This window comes from Mastigoproctus giganteus, chromosome 4, assembly GCF_048544385.1.
Source record: "Mastigoproctus giganteus isolate SK-2022 chromosome 4, ASM4854438v1, whole genome shotgun sequence".
In the NCBI taxonomy this organism is placed as follows: domain Eukaryota; kingdom Metazoa; phylum Arthropoda; class Arachnida; order Uropygi; family Thelyphonidae; genus Mastigoproctus; species Mastigoproctus giganteus.
In genome coordinates, this window is record NC_143578.1 from 149,380,681 (window position 1) to 149,405,171 (window position 24,491).

Consider the following 24,491-nt stretch of genomic DNA (forward strand, 5'->3'; position numbering starts at 1 on the left):
CGATTCTGCACTGCTTATGTCTGTGTGACACCAATTCTCTGATATCCCAACAATATTTGCCTTTGATGTCTTGACCAGCACTTCAAGCAAATCGAATTTATTAACCATACTCCTAGCGTTGGTGTACATGCAAGAATACATGCACCTGTTTCTACTCTTAGTTACCCTGACACAGCCCATGTATTTACTTGTTCCACTATCTAGCAGTTTTCTAACCCACCTAACTCTGCCTCAAAAGCATCAGCATATATGCTTGCTCTGTTTCTATTTAAGTGTATCCCATCTATGAAGAAGCGAGGGAATGATGTCAGCAGTGGGGAAGATGGATTGCAAAGTAGCAACACATAGAACATACCCAATATTTTTTCTGATTAGGTAGAACATGCATTGAAGAAAATGAAGAATCAGAAAGCCCCATGAGAAGATGAAGTTACTGTAGAGTTGTTAAAATTGGGAGGAAGAGACATAACACAAAAACTGGCAAGGCTCTTCACAAAGTGCATTAGAAAAGGTGTGACGCCTAAGCAGTGGAATAATGCAATCATAGTTTTACCGCATAAGAAAGGAGATAAATCAGAAATTGGAAATTATAGACCAATTAGCTTGTTATCCCACATCTACAAGTTGTTCATTAGGGTCATTACTAACAGATTAGAAAGAATACTTGATGAGAATCAACTGAAAGAGCAAGCAAGCGGGCTTTAGGACAGGATTCTCTAATGGAGAAAGCAAATGAATATAAAACACCATTATGCCTGGCATTTGTGGATTATGAAAAAGCATTTGACTCCATACAGCATAAGGAAATGTTTCGGGCACTGGAAAGACAAGGCATAGATACCCCATATATTATGATTTTGAAGAAAATATATGAGAGTGCAGGCAACTCCGTAGCCAGGTGGGCAAGAGCAGCAGTGCATAGCAGACACTTCTTGATCAGACCGGGGTTTGAGCCCGTGATCACCAGATATGGAGGCTGCTGAAAGGTCATGAAATGACCACCACATATCACCGGAGCAATATGGCCTTAGTTGCTAATGCTCCTAAAAACCAAATAAGATAACATAACATAACATAATATAACATAACATATGAGAGTGCTACCTCCTTTATTAGACTAGACAAAGACAGTAGGAAATTTAAAATCGAGAAAGGAGTTCGACAGGGAGACACAATATCTCTGCAGCTGTTTGCTGCTGCCCTTGAGGAAGCTTTCAGAAGATTAGACTGGTCGCAGAAAGGAGTCAATGTGAACGGAGAGTACCTAAACCATTTATGATTTGCAGATGACATTGTGGTCATAAGCCATGATCCCAAAGAATTAGAGGAAAATCTTAATCAGTTATGCACAGTTAGTAAGGATTTTGGACTAAAGATGACTATGGCTAAAACAAAAGTAATGAAGAACAAGTATGCCACAGAGAGAGAAATAATGGTTGAAGGAGAAGTTATTAAAAAGGTGGAGTCATATACTTATCTGGGACAAGTTATTAGCTGTAATAATGATAAATGGCTGGAAGTCAAGAGAAGAATAAATTTTGGATGGATAGCATTCAGGAAATATAGTCACATACTGAAGAGCAATATCCCAGTTTGTCTGAAACGTAAAATAATGAACCAATGTATACTCCCCACCATGACCTTATGGAAGTAAAACTTGGGTACTCACCAAAAGAATGGAAGAGAAGCTGAGAACTACACAGCGAAGAATGGAAAGAATTATATTGGGAATCAGACCGTTAGATAAGAAGAGAAACACGTGGATTAGGCAGCAAACTCAAGTAAAGGACATTCTTATCAAAACTAAAGAACTAAAATGGTCTTGGGCAGGACACATAGCTCGAAGACATGATGACAGATGGACTAAGAAAATAATAGATTGGTACCCAAGAGGAGCTAGAAGAAAACCTGGAAGACAAAGGCAGAGATGGATAGATGATATTCATGAGTTTGTGGGTAGTAAATGGATGGCTAGTGCTCAAAACAGAAGGAACTAGAAAGTTGCTAGAGAGGCCTTCATCCTGCAGTAGATTGAAAATGGCTGATGACGACGATGATGATGATGATAAAAATAAGACTCATCTACAAAAAATTATTAAGTGGGGGACATTTAAATTCCTTCAAAGTTAATTTCCTATTAAACAGAAGTAGAACATCCAATGTGGAATTTAACAGAATAGCCTCCTATTGATATAACACTATACATCATCAATATCGTGAAAAAAATGTATAGGAAAATTTAAATGAAAATGACCTTACAAAGTATATAATTTTTATACAAGATTATAAGCAAAATTTTTCTTCAGGGAGGACACATATGTTCAAGGATGTATAGTGAATCTGATAATACTCTGAAAATCAATGAAAGTGATATTAATTATTGTCAGATGAATTAATGAGGCTAGTAGCAGAGAAGAAATGCATGGGATGCATATAAATAATCAGTGAGAGCCTATGGCAGATATAAGCTAAAATTTTTCTTCAGGGAGGACACATATGTTCAAGGATGTATAGTGAATCTGATAATACTCTGAAAATCAATGAAAGTGATATTAATTATTGTCAGATGAATTAATGAGGCTAGTAGCAGAGAAGAAATGCATGGGATGCATATAAATAATCAGTGAGAGCCTATGGCAGATATAAGCTAGTCTGTAATGAAGTTACAAAGGAGGTTAGGCAGGCGAAGGCAGATTATGAGAAATCTTTGGCAAAGATTGTAAAGAAAAACAGCAGAGTTCTTTTCTTATGTAAATTCTAGAAGGAAAGGGATGAATTAGATTGGTCCACTTAACATTGATGTTTTGACTGTTGATGATCATGCTCAGGTAGCTGATAAACTGAATGAGTATTTTGCATCTACATTCACACATGAGGAGTTATTCAAGGAGGAGAATGCCAGAAGTTTATCAAACTCTAACAGGGAGCTAAGTGGTTCTGTAATAATTGAGAGCAAAGTGGAGGAAAAATTCCTGCAGTTAAACATAAGGCACCTTGGGTGGATGTGATCTACCCAGTCATATTAAAGGAAACAGCAAAGGAAGTAAGCAAACCCTAAGCCATAATTATGAGAGCTTCTGGATTCTCGGGAGGTCTCCATGGACTGGAGGTGTGCAAATGTATCACCAATTCACAAAGGGGGTTCAAAGTGTGACAGAAGTAACTACAGACCTGTTAGTTTAACTTGTGTTCTGGGGAAAATAATGGAATCACTGGTTAAAGAAGCATTGCAAAATCATCTCGACAAGACTGCAGTAATAGTTAAGACACAGCATGGGTTTGTTAAGGGAAAGTCTTGCCTGACCAATTTGATTGAATACTATGATGTGGTCACAAAGGAACTGAATGCCAAAAATAGTTTTGATATCATCTACTTGGATTTCAGGAAAGCTTTTGATACTGTTGCACATGGAAGACTATTGGAGAGGTATGGCATTAAGGACAGGTTGCTGCAATGGATAAAGGGATGGTTGAGTGGGGGGATGGCAGTGAATAGTACTAAATGGACACTGCTCTATGTGGACTAAGTGGAGTCCCCCAGGGCTAGGTACTGGGCCATTTGTTGTTTTGTGTATTTATCGATGATACTGATGAAAGTATATCAAGTTTAATGTCTAAATGTGCAGATGGTATAATGTGGCATGGTTGTTAATGACAGTAACAATAGTACAAGATCTGGAAAAGTTGGGCTGAGAGGTGGCAACTGAAGTTGAGAATTGACAAATGTATGTAAAGTACTGCATATGGCTAGCAGTAATCCCAGGTTAAGTATCAACTGAGTGGTACTACACTAAGGGTAGTGGAGAAAGAAAAGGACCTGGGGATTCTTGTGCAGTCAGATATGAAATTTTCTGAGCAGTGCAAAAAGGCTGCAAGAGTAGTTCATTAGCATTAGTAGAGGCATTTGATGCAAGAAAGCAAGCTTATGCAGCATCAGCCAAAAGAAAAAAAAAAAAAAAAAACCCACTTCCACTTCACCCCTCTGTTCGTTCAAAATACCTGTCCAGCTGAGCCTTAAACTTATTTAGGCTATCAACCTCCACCACAAGGGATGGCAGTCTGTTCCACCAACCAACCACCCGCTGGCTAAATGCAAATTTTCGCACATCTATCCTACATCTGTCTTTCCTTAATTTGAATTTATGCCCTCTCAGGTGATTTTTCTGAGCTAGAGGAAGAATCCCATCAGCATTGAGCATGCTTAAACCATTCAAGGCTTTATACACCTCTATCAGATCACCTCGCTGGTGCCTAGTCTCCAGACACTGTAATTTGCAAAACTTAAGCCTTTCTTCGTAAGAGCACCCCTTTGTTCCATTCACTAATCTTGTTGCCCTTCTCTGTACTCGTTCCAGCAGCTCTACATCCTTCTTGAAATGACACCTCCAGACCTGTATACAGTACTCTAGGTGTGGCCTGACCATTGCCTCATACAATGGAATAATCACCTCCTTATCCCTGCTGGAAAAATTCCTGTATATCATTGACAATACTCCATGAGCCAATCTTGCAGCCCGTCTGCACTGCTCAGAGAACTTCATATCTGCCTGCACAATCACCCCCAAGTCCCTTTCATTCTCTACCACTGTCAGTGTAGTACCAAGAGTTGATACGTTGCTCTGGGGTTGCTGTTTCCCATGTGTAGTACTTTACATTTGTCAATGTTAAACTTCATTTGCCACCTCTCAGCCCATCTGCTCAACCTTTCCAGATCCGGTTGCAGCAGCATAGTGTCAGTAGTGTCCTTGACAACCCTGCCAACCTTTGTATCATCTGCAAACTTGGACATTAAGCTTGATATACCATCATCAATATCATTTATAAATACAGAAAACAATAATGGACCCAACACTGAGCCCTGAGGGACTCCACTAATAACATTAGTCCACGATGAGCAGTGTCCATTGATTACCACTCTCTGTCTTCTCCCCCTCAACCACCCCTTTATCCATAGCAGCAATTTGCCTCCAATGTCACACTGCTCCAATTTGTGTAGCAGTCTTCCATGTGCAACAGTATCAAAAGCCTTTCTAAGATCCAAGTATATAATATCAAAGTTATTCCCTGCATCCAGTTCTTTTGTGACTGCATCATAGTATCCAATCAAGTTGGTCAGGCAAGACTTCCCCTTAACAAAACCATGCTGTGTCTGAGCTATAACTGAAGTCTTGTCTAAATGATCCTGCAGTGCTTCTTTAACCAGTGCCTCCATTAATTTTCCTGGAACAGAAGTTAAGCTCACAGGTCTATAATTACTTGTGTCAGCCTTTGATCCTCCTTTGTGAATTGGGGTCACATTTGCACATTTCCAGTCTATGGGTACCTCCCCTGAGTCCAAGGAAGCTCTCATAATTATGGCTAAGGGTTTGCTTACTTCCTTTGCTGCCTCCTTTAATATAACTGGATAGATCCCATCCACCCCGGGTGCCTTTCTTGTGTTTATCTTCAACAGTTTCTCCTCCACTTTACTCCCAGTTATTTCAAGATTCTGTAGCTTACTGCTAGAGTTGAATACACCTCTGGCATTCCCCTTGCTGAATAACTCCTCATGTGTGAATGTCGATGCAAAATATTCATTTAGTTTGTTAGCTACCTGAGCAGGATCATCAACAATTGACCCATCAATATCAAGTGAACCAATCTGATTCATCCCCTTCCTTCTAGAGTTTACATAAGTAAAGAACTCTTTGCTGTTTTTCTTTGCATCCCTTGCCAAGGATTTCTCGTAATCTGCCTTCGCCTGCCTAACCTCCTTTGTAACTTGGTTGCATATCAACTTGTATCTATCATAGGCTTCTGTGTCATGTGTTAATTTGTAAGTATCCCATGCATTTTTCTTCTCTGCCATATGCCTCATTAGTTCATCTGACATCCATTTTGGCCTAAACCTTGAACAATATTTCTTAGTTGGTATGTAAAGCCTAGTAGCTTCCAAGATAAGTTCTTTGAATGCTTCCCATTTTGAATTTGCTGTTGGTAACATCATCAGTTGGTCCCACTGTATAGAATTTAAATACTGTCTCAGTCCATCGTAGTCGCCTTTACGGAAGCAATAACCCTTCCCTTTACCCCTAATGGTAGTTACCTCTTTCAGTAACTCCCACTTCAGCACACTGTGATCACTGCCACCTAGTGGTTCATTTGTCTGCAGATTCTTAATGCATGAAGAATCACTGCTGATAATCAAATCAAGAGTATTACTCCCTCTAGTTGCCTCCCGAACATGCTGATGTAGAAAACAATCATCCAATAAATCCACAAAAGCCCTGCTAGTGTGTGAGTAACCAGCCCCCAAATTCCAGTCAATATCTGGGAAATTAAAATCTCCCATTATAAGACTCTCTGATTTACTGGCCCACTCTATTTCCCTGTACAGTTCCTTATTATACTCATCAGAGTCATTAGGCCTATAGCACACTCCTACTCTCAATTTTGATCTCCCAATGCTTATGTCACACCAAACTGACTCAACGCTGCACTGTCCAGCGATGTCGACTGGCTTCACTTCCTTGGTTTTTATGTGTTTCTTAACTAATAGCATAACCCCTCCCCCCTTCCTATCCTGTCTATCCTTTCTGTAGACGTTGTACTCCCCAAATTGCAGTTCTGCATCCCTTATATCTGTGTGACACCACGTCTCTGATATCCCAACAATATCTGCCTTTGATGTTTTGAGCAATACCTCAAATTCATCAAATTTATTTACTAAACTCCTAGCATTGGTGTACACGCAAGTATACCTGCACCTGTTTCTATTCTTAGCTACCCTAACACAACCCATGTGTTTACTTGTACCGCAATGGCTCCCAGCAGTCTCTGAAATACCATGCATCTTGTTTTTCAGGCTTCTGCTCATTCTAATAGAAGCAGTGCAAGAATCTCTTTCACCTCTGCCAGTGGCTACTGTCAATCTATTGGTCTTTGTCTCCCCCCAAGCTAACAGTTTTCCGACCCACCTACACTGCCTCGATAGCATCAGCAAATATTCTTTCACCCTTTCTATTTAAGTGTATCCCATCCCTGTAGAAGCAATCTCTCCTGTTAACAAGTACAGTCCAGGCTGAAAAAAATTCTACCCCTTGAGCCTTGCACAATCTTTCCAGGGCCGAATTGATCGACAAGGCTCTCATCATATACTCCCTCCTATCGTGTCTGGGCAGAATTGCAGACACTTTCAAATTCAACCCTAATTCTCGGCTTTCGTTCAACAGTGACCTGTACTTGTTAAGTAATTCTGCCGGTCTCCTACTCTTAATATTATTAGTGCCAACGTGTACAACTATATCACCTTATGTGCCCTTAAAAGATGATATTCACTCTACAACGTCATCAACCTTTGCCCCTGGCAGACATACCCTGGTCCTGTTCCACCTATCAGGTGTCTTGTCAATGACATACAGGAATTTTGTTAGCAGAGATAAGAGGGCGATTGTCCCCTTGTATAAGGTAATGGTCAGGCCACAACTTGAGAACTGCATACAGGTCTAGAGGCCTCATTTTAGGAAAGATGTAGAGCTGCTGGAATGAGTATAGAGAAGGGCAATGAGATTGGTGAATGGAACAAAGGTTCAAGAAAGGCTTAAGTTCTGCAAATTGCAGCTTCTAGGCTCTAGGAACCTGCAAAGTGATGTAACTGAGGTGTATAAGGCTTTGAATGGATTGAGCAAGCTCAATGAAAATGAGATTCTTCCCACCTGAGGGGACATAAATTGAAATTGAGGAAAGACAATTGTAGAATTGATGTGCAGAAATTTGCCTTTAGCCAGGTGGTTGATAGTTGTAACAAACTTCCATCTGTTGTAGTGGAGGTCAGTAACTTAAATATGTTCAAGGCAGAACTAGATAAACATTTGGAGTGAATGGATGGGTAAAATGGGAAGTTTTTTTTTTTTTTTTGCTGCTGCAATATAAGCTGCCTTTCTTAAATCATATGCCTCTACTAATGCCAATGCTAATGTTAACCTTATAAAATAATGGTTTTAATTTTTTTCTCAGAAGATACTTTTAATTAACAAAATTATAGCAGATTTATCATAATTTGGTAAAGAACCTTAGTTCAAAATTTGATAGATTTTTCAGAGGATTACTCAAGATCTACAAATATGTTTTTGTATCCTGACACCTCAAATAGTATAGATTTAAATAGACAAAATAGCACCTTACATTTAAATAGATTAAATAGCACCTTAGATTTAAATAGATTAAACAGCACCCTAGATTTAAATAGATTCAATGGTACCTCAGATTCAGCTAAAGATTTAACAGTTTCCCAAATAGTCTCAAATATAAAACTAAATGAAAATTTTAATGAAGGGACTAAAATGAACTAAGGGAAGTAGAGAAATGTGCTTTTGATTTCCACTCAAAAGTATTTGAATTCTGTAGCAATGTTAAAAAAGTTTTAACAGCAGTCGAAATCTGGATTGAATAAGATAAAAATTCAGATGAAAATATTTTAATTGCTACATGAAGACTTTTGAGTGTTCATGTAATGATAAGATTGTTTACAGTTCTTTGTGGTAAGAGAAGTATATTTTATTTTATCAGCTGTTTGTGTGTGTGTGTGTGTGTGTGTGTGTGTGTGTGTGTGTGTGTGTGTGTGTGTGTGTGTGTGTGTGTGTGTGTGTGTGCGTGTGTGTGTGTGTGTGTGTGTGTGCGCGCGTGCGCAAACGCAATAGTAAAGTTACTAGAACAATGGTACTGCATCAATTGTTTAATGACTAATTAGAACAAAAATAAAAGTAATATACACATAAAAGCTTTCAGATGGATGTCATCCTTCTTCAATTGTATTAGTTAACTGTTTGTAAAATACAGAACATCATATGCATGCCATGGTGGTCATGCATGGTGAGAATTGTGTGCTACAACAATTAGCTGGTTGAAGTGGAGGTTTGTGGTTACAGTTATAATACTCAGGTATGCTCCGAGTGGCAAAGTTTGTCAGCTAAGAGGATTGTTATCTCAGTTATGGGGTTGGTGTGATAACCTCTGTTCCTGTTGAAGGAAATACTACAACATGAGATAAGACTTGATGACGGTAGTTGTGGGATGGGTCAATGATCTCGACATCGTGGCGTGAATCTATGTTGTGCTGGGTTGACCAGAAGTGCTCAGCAATCACTGAGTGATCCACGTCTGCCGAACAGTGCTTGTGGCAGTGTAGAGGTTTAGCGGCACAAGGGCAGCCGAGGCCAAAATTTGCCTATTAAAATATTTGGAACAGTGCTGGAGTTTGCCTTATTTGATATTAAATATATTCATAAAGTCTAATTTCTTTAAGATAAGCAAAAAGCTCATCCAGATTGGCATTGTTTCCCAATAGTTGGGTCAGTGATAAAGGTGCTTGCATTTGTGTCAGAGGGAGGAAGGTGGGTCAGGTGCATGTGCCCTATGTGCAATCTTGCCAGTTACTTCTTCATGCCTGTTTTTCCTCAAGCTGGAGCTCAATATTTGTGGTTCATGTTTAATTTCAAATAATTTATTGTTTGCATGTGTCTTCCAAATACTGCTGAACGGATGGCTTTCTCGTGCTCAGAGACTCAATTACTGAGTCTTCTGCTGGTTTCTCCAATGTAGCAGCCTGTGCAATCATGGCAGGAAATACAGTACACCAATCCACTCTGTTGTGGGAGGGAGGGACTGGTGTTTTAACCCTCAAGACAAGAGATTGCCACTTTCTCCCTGGAAGTTGTAAATGCCTTATCCCATTAACCTGTAGGACACTAGAAATTTGTTGCAGTTTGGGCATTCGGACAATACAGGTTCAGGCAATACAGGATAAATGCAGTCGTGATGGAGTCATCACTGCATGGGGCCCTGCAGTTGGCAACATGGTCACAGGCCTGCAGATCGCACCTATTCAGGGCACTGGCAGGGTATTCTCACTTTGCCAGATCTGCCTTAACCTTAGTAACCTCAGTGTGCCTATCATCCTCAGAACTGGAGTGTGTCCAGGAATGGGTTAGCAGGGCTCGTGCCATGCCAATATGCTGACCAGTAGTTGGTAAACCGGGCAGCACACATTGGCTTGTGAAGGACTGAAGTCTTTAAATGCAAATCCTCGCATTGGACAAGGGTGTCTAAGAAAGGAAGAGGATTACCTGACTCCAGTTCGATGGTGAATTGAATGAAGGATGACAGAGAGTTGAGGTGGTGTAGGAGCCGGTCTCGTGACTCCCAAAGGGCGACCACGAACACATCCACGTACCAGCACTAAAAGGCTATGCAATTTGGCAAACCCACAAATGCACAACCTTCCTGCTGCTCCATTCCATTTGTTGTTTGCCATGATTGAATTAACTAGAGAACCTATGGCTGTGCCTTGATTCTGCCAGTAAATGGACTCAGAAAACATAACAGCACCATTACTCAGGCACAATCTAAGGGTGGTGCAAATGTTGTCGGATGTCAGAGAAGAGCTGCTGCTTAGGGTCTGGTTGTTGTCTAAAAGCTATTTTGCACATGGTCCAAATAAAAACAATTAAAAGGTCCAAAGTGGACCTATTCTTTTGGAAGCCACATTGATATCTGGAGACAAGGTCATTTGATTCTAAATACCATAAAAGACGAGCATTGACCATTCTTTCCAATAATTTACACAAGCAACTAGTCAGAGCAATAGGGCAGTAATTTGTAGGGAATTTAGGATTCTCACAAAAGCAAGAATAATTGCCTTACTCCAGGTGTCTGGAAACTGCTCTTCAAGGAAGATTTTGTTGTATAGGAAGAGCAAGTGGTCGATGGATTTTGGTGACAGATGTTTGATCATTTCTTAATAGATGTCATCTGGTCCAATCACAAAAGCTCACAAAAGCTCCAATCACAAAAGCACTCACAAAAGCCGCCGCATCCATATGGATGCAGCAGCTTTTCTGAATACAAGTGCTGTTTTTAGCTTGTAGATGGTAAAAGATACATTATATGGGTGGGAGCCCTTTAATGTAAATTCCTGGGCCTTTTTTTCAGCTTTATGTTTAAGGAACAGAAACTAAGGGGAGTAAGATGAGGTTGCTGAGATGGTAGCAAATGTTTCCCTGAGAGCACTGGCTATTGCAATAATACATCCAATATGTTCCAGGACTGATGAGGGGGTGTGCATTGTACTTTCCCTTCATTTTCTACACTTTTTCACAGATTACTTTAGAGCCGGTCGCCTGGTTTTAGATTGTCGCTGGTCGACAATCTATAACAGAACCAGGATTCTTTTTCGCTCTGATGTTGGATAAAACGTGCTTTGGAGCATCCCCGTTTAAAATCTATTAAATTAGCCGTGTTGGGTTATCAGCAGAATAACCCCCATGCTTTGTTTGTGCCTTTTTTTTGCTGTGCATTGTGGATTCCACCATGGTTTGGGAAATGGTGGAAACCAGGAAGATGTTTCTGGAATTGCAACTGCAGCTGCTTGGACGATACTTTCTGTGATATACGTGACTGCATCATTGATAGGCTCCTGACTGACTGTAGTGATATCAAAATTTTCCAGATCTTGGAAGGCATTCCAGTCAGCTTGATCAATCTTCCACCATGGTAACCTAAAAGGAAGACACGGTCTCCCACTGTGTAAGCAGGTTATCATGGGGACGTGATCACTTCCATACAAGTTTACCTCCACCTCCCAGGTAAGAGAAGGGGAGCAGATAGAGAGATCAATGGCACAAAACATATGGGTAGGCATGTGGAAGAATGTGTTTGTTCCCACATTTAGAAGAGAGAGGTCATCGTCATTTAGCATATGTGTTATAATTCATCCTCTTTCATCATTGCTAACACTACCCCACAGAGTGTTATGTTCAATGAAATCCCTCAGAAGTAAGAAAGGGGGAGGCAACTGCATTACAAGATCATCAAGGTCTTCCTGGGAGATGTCAGTCCAGGTGGCAAATATACAGAGTAGATGGTTAACAAAAAACCCACTGTAAAGCGAATTGCAACAGCCGATATGCTGGTTGTAAGTAGCACAGGCTGAACTGGAGTCTATTGTCCACAAGAATAGCTACTCCACCATGAGCAGGACCAGCAGCAATTCTATCCTTACAAAATATTATGACATTATGCATGGTGGGGTCATTGTTTGCATTTAAGTAAGTCTCCTACAAATAAAAGCAGACTGGCTCGTGTTTCTGCAGGAGGGCCTTGGTGTCATCAGTATTTTGCCAGAATCCTCGACAATTCCATTGTAGGAATTTAGCCATTATTTTGTCTTGGTGGGTCCATTGTGCAATTTCTGAGGTGCTGAGGGCTTACCTTTGTCAGTCTTGGATTTAACTTTTTTGGGGAAGTATGGATGCTGTCCCATGTCCATTTCTTCTTCTGCAAAGAGTTCCAATACTGATTCGTCTGGTACCTTCTTATCCTCTACATCCACTGTTTCTAGAACTACGGGTGACTCTACCGATGTTTTTGGCTTTTCTTTACCACTTGGTTTTGGTAGTAGTGGGGCATTAGGAGGAACGGATATTAGGAATGGCAGTTGACTGTGTTTTTTGGGTGGGCTTTTGAGAACTCAATAAATAGCATGCAATCGGAGTGAATGACTCTCTTGGTGGTATAGTCATCTCAATTTGTGTGCCGATAGTGCACTTCGTAGAATCTTCTGGGCATATGAAGGTGTCCCACTATTTATTGGTTAGATACGTTTCCTGGCCTCTGGGTAGGAGATATTCAGCTCTGTTTTTAATTTTTTTAATTTTTGGATTTCTTTTTCATCCTTCCATCACTGGCATGCTCTAAAGTAGGCAGGGTGCTCTCTTTGGCAATTTACTGAGATCGGTTTTGAAACTGAACATTCCTTGCTCTTGTGGTCTTTAGCACCCAATCAAACACATGCAGGGTTACCACAACAAGCTGTTTGTGAGTGGCCATATTTTTGGTTTGGAATGTAAATCCTCACTGGGCCGTTAAATTAGCTTGCCTTGAGGAAATAGGTCATGAGGTATTCGATGTAAGGAAACTTGGGTAGGAAACTTGATGGAACTGATATTCGGGTGACACTCAAGTCAAGTGGACCCAATTTCGGCGAAGTCCGGACGGTCTGTGACAGCCAAATCCTCTGCTTGCACCTTCACGATGGTAGGACTGTTAGTAATCCTGGGTATAACCTCCATGCACAAGTACATGGTGGGTGACCACCCTGGTGTGTACCAACGTAAGCAGGGGTCGAGGTGTGGCGCCCACAACACATGGAGGAACGCCGCCCCTCTATGTTACCAGGCAGTACTAGGTGGAAGATGACTCTCATCAACCAGTGAAATACCACCATTTTGCTTATTGGAGGCTTGAAGTGGTGGAACCCATGTTTAGTCTCTAGAGCTAAGTTCCGGTCAACCCTTCCCTATCTCTTCCATCATGCAGTATGATTGATGACTTTTGAGGTTATGATGAACGTCGTGGCGAGATCCAATATTCCTTACATTTCGAGGGTACAGCTCTAAAACGGTTTTCGCAGGCCGGCCACTAGTTAGTACACCGGACCGGACCTATTGGTAACTCTCTAGGAGGCTTCCGGATCAGCTAGTGTATAATCTTGCTACCTCTACTCTGCCAGATAGTGACTGGAGGGGTCCGAGTAGTGTGTATGCGGGGAGCATTGTCAAGGCCACGTCATGTCAAGGATCTGGGTATATTCTTACCACATGTACGCCATATCCAAAATTTCATTACTTCATACAGCATGTCCCACCCACTTTTTCTTACTATTGAATACACCATGAATTGTCAAACTAATAGAGCAAGCTTATCTGTGAAAAGATCAAAACCTCCCAAGGACTTCCTATTTCATTTCACAAATATACGTGGTCTCAATTCTAATCTCAACGATGTCCATTTCCACTTGCAGTCTGCCAAACCTCATGTACTTTTTCTGACAGAATCTCAGTTATCGGTTGATTCAACTACTGCTCATCTCAGATGCCCAAATTATTCGCTGTATGATTCCTTTCGCCTCAAAGGTGGTACTTGTGCATATGTCCGTTCTGATATTCCCTGTCAGAGACTTGGCAATTTGGAATCTCCTCTCTTTGATCTTCTCTGGCTTAAAATCTCTCTACCTCATTGTGTCAAATTCATCTGTTGTCTCTACCGTTCTCCCAACTCGACTAATCACTTGGAGCTCTTTGACTTCCTCTTGTTGCAACTTGACTTTCTCCAGTCCAACTCTCCTAACAGTGAGGTAATTTTCCTTGGTGATTTTAATGTTCACAACCCCAGCTGGCTTCCGTTTTCTAGTCACACCGACCCAGCAGGTCGAGATGCTGAGGCTTTTGCAATTACTAATGACCTAGCACAGATTGTTCATTTACCTACAAGAATACCGGACAATCCTAATCATACAGCCAATACGCTTGATCTTTTTCTCAAAAACAACCCTTCTAAGTACACGGTCGAAGTGAGAGCTCCTTTAGGCACTTCAGATCACAACTTGGTGATTGTCTCTTCTCCAATGGAACCTTTATCTCATGGCTATTCCAAACCTCGTGTTGTTTGGCATTACAAGAATGCAAAATGGGATGACCTGTGAGACTTCTTTTCTTCTTTTCCTTGGTCAGATTACTGTTTCAAAAGTTCTGATGTCAACGTTTGCTCAGATCGTGTCAGTGAAATTATTCTTGCAGGAATGGAATCCTTTATCCCACACTCCACTTTAAAATCTCGTCCTTTATCTAAACCTTGGTTTTCCAATAAATGTGCTAAGGCTGTCCAAGAGAAGAATGTTGCATATCGTAATTGGCTTGTTTCTAATTCTTCAGTTTCATTTTCTGCCTACACCAAAGCTCGCAACAATTGTAAAGCAGTTATTAATCAGTCCAAACTAGAGTTTGAACAGGCTAAGAGTAGAAAACTTGCTTCTTGCCCTAATGGTAACAGAGCATTCTGGTCTCTTGCCAAAGCTATTGGCCGCAACTTTTGCCCATCTCTGCTCCCTCCTCTGTCCAAACCAGATGGTTCTGTTGTCACTTCAGCCAAGGAAAAAGCTGACCTGCTAGCATCCCATTTTTCTTCCAGCTCATGTATTAATGATCTTGGTAAAACATCTCCCACCATTCCCAACACACACTCCATTCAATGCCTCCTGTGGTCTTCCGTCAAAAGGATATCAGAAGGATTTTGATGAATCTCGATGCTAAGAAAGCTCCAGGTGCTGATGGTATTTCTCCACTTGTTCTCAAAACCTGTGCTCCTGAACTTACTCCTATTCTTTGCCGCCTTTTTTCACTTTCTTATTCTAAAGGTGTTTTTCCTTCTGCCTGGAAATTTGCTCATATCCAGCCAGTTCCTAAAAAGGGTGACAAATCCCTCCCATCCAATTATCATCCCATTCCAATTACTTCTACTCTTTCTAAAGTAATGGAGAAATCAATTAACCGCCAACTCTTAAACTACCTTGAAACCTTCCGTCTGATCAACGATTGCCAGTATGAATTCCGTCAGTGTCGATCCACTGGTGATATTCTGGCTTATGTTACCCATTTATGGACTAATTCAATGGAAAGGTTTGGTGAAACACAAGTAGTTGCTCTTGACATCTCAAAGGCTTTTGATCGTGTTTGGCATAAAGGTCTTCTAAACAAGCTTCCATCTTATGGTTTGCCAACTGTTTTTAGTAATTGGTTATCCAGTTTTCTCTCTGATCGCTCACTGAGGGTGATGGTTGATGGCTCTCTGTCTTCTAACTTCTCCACTAATGCCGGTGTCCCCCAAGGTTCAGTTCTTTCCCCCACTCTTTTCCTCTTGTATATCAATGACCTTCTTCCATTGACTGGAAATCCTATCCATAGTTTTGCCGATGATAGCACATTGCATTCAACTTTCCATTTTGAGAAACCTTGTCCTGCTCAATGAGCTTCAACTTCTCGAAAATCTGCTACCAATTCCTTAAATGCCGATCTTCAGGTAATTCTTCAGTGGGGCAAAGACAGCTTAGTTGATTTCAACCCTTCTAAAACTCAGTCTTGTCTTATATCTCGCAAAAAGGATTCTTCTGCTCCTATGCTTATCTTTAGTGACACTCCAATTTCTAGGCAAAAGGATATATCTCTTTTGGGGATTAACCTGACTTCTAATCTCTCTTGGCACAAGCACATTACAAATATTGCTTCCTCTGCATCTAAAAAACTTGGTTTTCTCTTTTGCTCTCGGCGTTACTTTTCTTCCAAACAGCTGCTCACTCTGTATAAATCGCAAATCCGCCCTGCCATGGAATATTGTTCCCACATCTGGGGTGGTGCCCCCAAAACCTCTCTCAGGCTTCTTGATTCCATTCAGAAGAGGGCAGTTAGGTTAATTAATGATTCATCTCTAACAGAGTCTCTGCACTCGCTGTCTCATAGACGCACTGTTTCTGCTGCATGCCTCTTCTACAGATACTTCCATGGGCACTGTTCTTCTGAATTAGCTTCTATAATTCCCACTCTCTCTTTCAAAACAGTCTGAAAACGTGCCGCCACCAGCCAACATCCATTTACTCTCCAACTTCAAACCCACAGAACCAACTTTTCATCTTCCTCATTTATTCATTCAACTGCCGTTTTGTGGAACAACCTTCCATCATACGTATTTCCTGAAAATTACAATCTACAGAAGTTCAAGTCCAATGTCAACAAATATCTTCTTTCGTCTTCTCAACCTCCAACCCAAGCACGGTACTAAGTACTATAGGTTCTAATACCTCTCGTGTTTGGGGTTCACATAAAAAAAAAAAAAAAAAAGGAACGAGATTCTCATCCTTTCGTATCTATATTCTCATGACAGCTGTCATTCCTTGGTCTTTCAATTTGAAGCAGATCTCTTCTTCTGATATATGAAGAAGATCTCACTCTGATATGACACCTCATGAAGAATTCAGAGTTTTGTGGGGGTTACGGTGATAGGTGTTTCTCCTATGGATGTAGAGTTCAGAATTTATTTGGCCTGTTTTGTGTTTGAAGTTTTGACCAAAAGGTCACCAGAATGCAGTTGTGTTACGGATTTTGGTGATCCTGCCAATCCTTCTAATCCTTTCTGGATAAAGAAGGATGACATCTTCTTGATTGACTGTTCTCCAATGGAACGGAGAATGAGGAAGAGTAGCATCACTGATGGTGTGTCCCCAGTTCTGGCTCTTTTTATGGAGTTGTTTTCTGTGCTATCATTTCGATTAGGTAGGGATCTTGTTAGGGCCACAGAATAAAGAGGATTTAAATTACTAATAGGAGTAAAGTAAAAATTCCAGATGCCCAAAGTATCTCACCAGCCATGGAGCCCTACGAGGGGACGCCCACTCATGAACTAGCAGATACTGCATACATGAATGGGACACCAAGTTTGCTCAGGAGCATCATACCCACGTTTCCAATAAGCCTTGATCCCGTACCAGGTGCAAAGGGAGGCAGTTTATTGGAACGCAGTTGACCCTAGCAGTAAGAACCGCTCACCGACTGAACCCAATCGGGCCAACTGGGTCCCTCAACCACCAGGATCCCCCTTTCTGAGTTTCCACGGGTCACAGTGCATAGCTGCACAAGCCGGATTCCACAAAGGGACAAAGGTATGGGTGCTAGATCCCAATGATGCTAATCTGGAAGGCCAGCAGCATCACTGGGAGGTCCCCTCACCATGTACAGGTGCCCATGTCAAGGGGCAGATGGATAAGTAGTCTATGGCTGATGTTGTACCTGTAAGCAGTTGAACATGAGTTGGAGACCCAGTGTTTAATACAGTCAGATTATGGTTATCCAGGAATGTTTCATTCAATTGGCCTCTCCTCACAATGGATGGTGACCATTGAAATCACCGAGTAAACAGATAGGAGGTGAAAGTTGTGTGATAAGACTGTCAAGTTCTGTTGGGAGCAAGGATAATTCGGTGAGATAAAAATGGATGCAAGGGTTAGCAATATTCCCATTACTATCCGAACTGTTACAACTTCTAAAGAGGTTTGTAGTTGGAGATGTCTTGATGATATAGTAGTTTTCACAAGAATAGCAACCCAGCCATGAGCAGGAGTGTCAGAATCTCTGTCTCGCCTAAACATAGTATAAATTTCTTAATTTGACAGAAATTTGTGGTAATAGAAAGATTTCCTGTAAGCATACACCTACTGCATTAGTTTTAATTAGTAAATCGTTCAGGTCATCTCTATTACTGCGCACTCCTCTACAGTTCCATTTTAGGAATTTATTCATTGGTTGGATTTATTTGAGGAAGATTGATCTGACTGTTTTTTCTGAGAATGTTTCTGTCTGCTTAGTTTTGATTTTTCATTTCTTGGAAAGGTTGGAATCCTGTATCCATGATATCATTAGCAAGTAACTCTAGTACTGTGTCATCAACATTAATTTCTATGTTGCTATTGTGTGTTTTCGCTTTCTTCTAATTTTCAACAATTTCAGAACACAGTTTTGGCCCAGGTGGCAAAGGAAATGTTTGGTTCTATGGAGACATCTGTTTGAGTTACAGCTGAGGGGCTGATTTTGGTGATCGATGCATATGATCTGCTAGGCATGGTTAACATTATTTGCTTTCTTGCTTCTGGGTATGAGACTTTATGCTGCACTTTATATTTCTGGATTTTTTTCCCTGTTTTCCAAAGGTCACATGCTTTAGAAAATGCAGATGACTTCCTTTACAGTTTGGGCAAATAGGAGTGGAAGCTGTACAGTCTCCTTGGAGCCACAAATAGGGCACACAGCATCGCCTCTGCATGCCGTCTGTGAATGGCCGTACTTCTGGCACTTAAAGCAGTAAATAGGATTCAGGATGCAAGGTCAAATCTTGCAGTTTAAGTAACCTGCTTTAAAAGAAGATTTTTTTTTTTTTTTTTTTTTTTTGGTAGTTGTTGGCGCATAGGCTTCTGTGGCCATAATGCACCTCCCAAGGTTTAGTACTTTGATCCAAGCCCGAGGCAGGAATCGAACCCGCGACCTTTGGGTTGCCAGGCAAGCAATTTACCCACTCGGCTAGCCCGGTCGGCTTAAAAGAAGATGGAAGAGTTGGTGTACTAAATGTCAAAATGATGGACCTTTTTTGGTCATAATTCTTTGTGCATGAGTCACGTTTTGCTCACAGAGTTCTTGTACTATTTGTTCCTCAGAGACAGTAAGTCCATTGGCTGATAACACCTTTAGAGGTGTTCAGAGTGTCATGGGGCATAACTGACACTGGAATATTTTTAAATATTGTTAATTTTAACAATTTTTTTGAATGACTTGGCTTGGAAGCTTCAATTGGAAGGTCTCTAAATTGGAGATGTCTGATCATTTTACGAGATTCAACAACCGATTCTAAATATTTCTTTATTAGAAAAGGCAATAGCTTGCCAACAGGATGTGTGGATAAGGAGTGCATTATGAGAAATGCTGGCATATCAGCACTCTGGTTTTCAGTTCGTTGTCTCTTTGGACGAGTCAAGTAATGTTCAGAGACAGAGCTAACAAGTCTGCCACCTGTGGTTTCTAGTGAAGGATATGCATCACAATCCATCGTTGTTCCTTTTAGCCCTGGAAGAGGGAATTCCTTCTCCCAGGTTACCAGCCCTGCCATGTGGAGGCAGGAGTGGTGCCAACCAGGTGTTGTTGTTGTATTTGTTTTTTTTGGCACAAGGGCCTCTTGGGATTGTGCCTGTTCAATATTTTCTTATCACAAGTTTCACATGTAATTGCCATCACAGACTATTATAAAGATTTATCCGTTTGAAATAAGTAAACAGTTCCTCAAAATTTGCTTCATAGCCAAGAATATGTAATAAGGTTAATGATTCATGCATGTGAGATAGGGAGATAAAGCTTGATTTGCTGGTAGTTGAAAGTTGGGGACATTCAATGAGAATAAGTTTTATTGTTAGCTGCAACTGGCAAAAGAAACAATGAGGAGGGTTCTCTCCCATAAGCAAATACAGATGAGTTTGATGTGAATGACCAATGCAGAGCGTTGCTATAATTACTTCTTGTCACCTGCTTTTCCTGATACTAGATGTCCACAGTTTTGGCTCTTTTTTTATCTTCGGCAGTTTATCTTTTATTTGAGCTTTTCAGAGGTGAGACCATTGTTACCTACATGTTTTAATGATGGATTTGTAGTTGGTGTATGCACTTTTAGTTGCCTGGGTGCCAACCAGTGAACAAGCGACCAGCAGAAGAGAACAGCAGTACGTTGCTAGCGATTGTAGTAATGGTGAAAGTGGGGTTAGCAGTATTGGGATTACCCTGACTTCTAATCTCTCTTGGCATAAGCACATTACAAATATTGCTTCCTCCGCATCTAAAAAACTGTGGGTTTTCTCTTTCGCTCTCGGCATTACTTTTCTTCCAAACAGTTGTTCACTCTGTACCAATTGCTAATCTGCCCTACTAAAGAGCATTGCTCCCACATGTGGGGCGGTGCTCCCAATACCTCTCTCAGGCTTCTATATTCCATTTGGAGGGCAGTTAGATTAATTAATGACTCACCTCCCAATAGTCTTTCCACTCCCTGTCCCATAGACATTCTGTTTCTGCTGCACGTCTTTTCTATGGATACTTCCATAAGCACTGTTCATCCGAATTGGCTTCTATAATTCCCGCTCTCTCTTCCAAACCTGTCCGAATCCATGCCACAACCAGTCAACATTCTTTTAAATATCCAACTTCAAACTCACAGAACCAACTTTTCTTCTTCCTCACTTTATTCATTCAACTTCTGTTCTCTGGGGCAACTTTCCTTCATACGTATTTCCTGGAAATTAAAATCTACAGAAGTTCAATTCTAATGTCAACAAATATCTTTTTTCAACCTTCAACCCATGCATGGTACTAAGTACTATAGATTCTAATACCTCTCGTGTTTGGGATTTTCAAAAAAAAAAAAACCACCATAATTTACACTTTAGACCTTTTGCCCCAGTTTGTAAATAGTGCAACAGCCAGATAAATTACAGGTCTAGATAAATGATCTGGTGTTGACATTAGGGATCTTATGGTCTGCTTCTGCTCCAATAACTCATATGAACAGTATCCACATTGTTCCATAATCTGGATGTGAAAACTACCAAACAATGGTTTTCCCTAGCCAGAATCCACTTGCACTTGATGATTAGCCTTGTCGAGAGCCTTGATGAGAGCCTTGTCGATCAATTCGGCCCTGGAAAGATTGTGCAAGGCTCAAGGGGTAGAATTTTTTTCAGCCTGGACTGTACTTGTTAACAGGAGGGATTGCTTCTACAGGGATGGGATACACTTAAATAGAAAGGGTGCAAGAATATTTGCTGATGCTATCGAGGCAGTGTTAGGTGGGTCGGAAAACTGCTAGCTTGGGGGGAGACAAAGACCAATAGATTGACAGTAGCCACTGGCAGAGGTGAAAGAGATTCTTGCACTGCTTCTATTAGAATGAGCAGAAGCCTGAAAAACAAGATGCATGGTATTTCAGAGACTGCTGGGAGCCATTGCGGTACAAGTAAACACATGGGTTGTGTTAGGGTAGCTAAGAATAGAAACAGGTGCAAGTATACTTGCGTGTACACCAATGCTAGGAGTTTAGTAAATAAATTTGATGAATTTGAGGTATTCCTCAAAACATCAAAGGCAGATATTGTTGGGATATCAGAGACGTGGTGTCACACAGATATAAGGGATGCAGAACTGCAATTTGGGGAGTACAACATCTACAGAAAGGATAGACAGGATAGGAAGGGGGGGGGGTTATGCTATTAGTTAGGAAACACATAAAAACCAAGGAAGTGAAGCCAGTTGACATCGCTGGACAGTGCAGTGTTGAGTCAGTTTGGTGTGACATAAGCATTGGGAGATCAAAATTGAGAGTAGGAGTGTGCTATAGGCCTAATGACTCTGACGAGTATAATAAGGAACTGTACAGGGAAATAGAGTGGGCCAGTAAATCAGAGAGTCTTATAATGGGAGATTTTAATTTCCCAGATATTGACTGGAATTTGGGGGCTGGTTACTCACAACACTAGCAGGGCTTTTGTGGATTTATTGGATGATTGTTTTCTACATCAGCATGTTCGGGAGGCAACTAGAGGGAGTAATACTCTTGATTTGATTATCAGCAGTGATTCTTCATGCATTAAGAATCTGCAGATAAATGAACCACTAGGTGGCAGTGATCACAGTGTGCTGAAGTGGGATATACTGAAAGAGGTAACTACCATTAGGGGTAAAGGGAAGGGTTATTGCTTCCGTAAAGGCGACTACGATGGACTGAGACAGTATTTAAATTCTATACAGTGGGACCAACTGATGATGTTACCAACAGCAAATTCAAAATGGGAAGCATTCAAAGAACTTATCTTGGAAGCTACTAGGCTTTACATACCAACTAAGAAATATTGTTCAAGGTTTAGGCCAAAATGGATGTCAGATGAACTAATGAGGCATATGGCAGAGAAGAAAAATGCATGGGATACTTACAAATTAACACATGACACAGAAGCCTATGATAGATACAAGTTGATCAACCAAGTTACAAAGGAGGTTAGGCAGGCGAAGGCAGATTACGAGAAATCCTTGGCAAGGGATGCAAAGAAAAACAGCAAGGAGTTCTTTACTTATGTTAACTCTAGAAGGAAGGGGATGAATCAGATTGGTCCACTTGATATTGATGGGTCAACTGTTGATGATCCTGCTCAGGTAGCTAACAAACTAAATGAATGTTTTGCATCGACATTCACACATGAGGAGTTATTCAGCAAGGGGAATGCCAGAGGTGTATTCAACTCTAGCAGTAAGCTACAGAATCTTGAAATAACTGGGAGTAAAGTGGAGGAGAAACTGTTGAAGATAAACACAAGAAAGGCACCCGGGGTGGATGGGATCTATCCAGTTATATTAAAGGAGGCAGCAAAGGAAGTAAGCAAACCCTTAGCCATAATTATGAGAGCTTCCTTGGACTCAGGGGAGGTACCCATAGACTGGAAATGTGCAAATGTGACCCCAATTCACAAAGGAGGATCAAAGGCTGACACAAGTAATTATAGACCTGTGAGCTTAACTTCTGTTCCAGGAAAATTAATGGAGGCACTGGTTAAAGAAGCACTGCAGGATCATTTAGACAAGACTTCAGTTATAGCTCAGACACAGCATGGTTTTGTTAAGGGGAAGTCTTGCCTGACCAACTTGATTGGATATTATGATGCAGTCACAAAAGAACTGGATGCAGGGAGTAACTTTGATATTATATACTTGGATCTTAGAAAGGCTTTTGATACTGTTGCACATGGAAGACTGCTACACAAATTGGAGCAGTGTGACATTGGAGGCAAATTGCTGCTATGGATAAAGGGGTGGTTGAGGGGGAGAAGACAGAGAGTGGTAATCAATGGACACTGCTCATCGTGGACTAATGTTATTAGTGGAGTCCCTCAGGGCTCAGTGTTGGGTCCATTATTGTTTTCTGTATTTATAAATGATATTGATGATGGTATATCAAGCTTAATGTCCAAGTTTGCAGATGATACAAAGGTTGGCAGGGTTGTCAAGGACACTACTGACACTATGCTGCTGCAACAGGATCTGGAAAGGTTGAGCAGATGGGCTGAGAGGTGGCAAATGAAGTTTAACATTGACAAATGTAAAGTACTACACATGGGAAACAGCAACCCCAGAGCAACGTATCAACTCTGTGGTACTACACTGACAGTGGTAGAGAATGAAAGGGACTTGGGGGTGGTTGTGCAGGCAGATATGAAGTTCTCTGAGCAGTGCAGACGGGCTGCAAGAGTAGCTCATGGAGTATTGTCAATGATGTACAGGAATTTTTCCAGCAGGGATAAGGAGGTGATTATTCCATTGTATAAGGCAATGGTCAGGCCACACCTAGAGTACTGTATACAGGTCTGGAGGCCTCATTTCAAGAAGGATGTAGAGCTGCTGGAACGAGTACAGAGAAGGGCAACAAGATTAGTGAATGGAACAAAGGGGTGCTCTTATGAAAAAAGGCTTAAGTTTTGCAAATTACAGTGTCTGGAGACTAGGCACCAGCGAGGTGATCTGATAGAGGTGTATAAAGCCTTGAATGGTTTAAGCATGCTCAATGCTGATGGGATTCTTCCTCTAGCTCAGAAAAATCACCTGAGAGGGCATAAATTCAAATTGAGGAAAGACAGATGTAGGATAGACGTGCGGAAATTTGCCTTTAGCCAGCGGGTGGTTGGTTGGTGGAACAGACTGCCATCCCTTGTGGTGGAGGTTGATAGCCTAAATAAGTTTAAGGCTCAGCTGGACAGGTATTTTGAACGAACAGAGGGGTGAAGTGGAAGTGGGTTTTTTTTTTTTTTTTTTTTTGGCTGATGCTGCATAAGCTTGCTTTCTTGCATCAAATGCCTCTACTAATGCTAATGTTAATTAAAAACAATTTTATGAATTTTTATGAATTTTCTCTCTCTCTCTCTCTCTCTCTCTCTCTCTCTCTCTCTCTCTTCTGCAACTGTCTCTTGTCACTGATATTCTTTAAAGATTTTTCAGTGGCACATGGACTACAAAATATTACAAGGTAATGGACAACAAATGATCATTATGTAA

General features: G+C 41.0%; 1 protein-coding gene across 1 annotated transcript in view; it reads right to left on the reverse strand.

The window, feature by feature from the left end:
- LOC150087120 (twitchin-like) overlaps positions 1-24,491 on the reverse strand; it is a 3,511,780-nt gene that overhangs the window by 2,029,904 nt on the left and 1,457,385 nt on the right.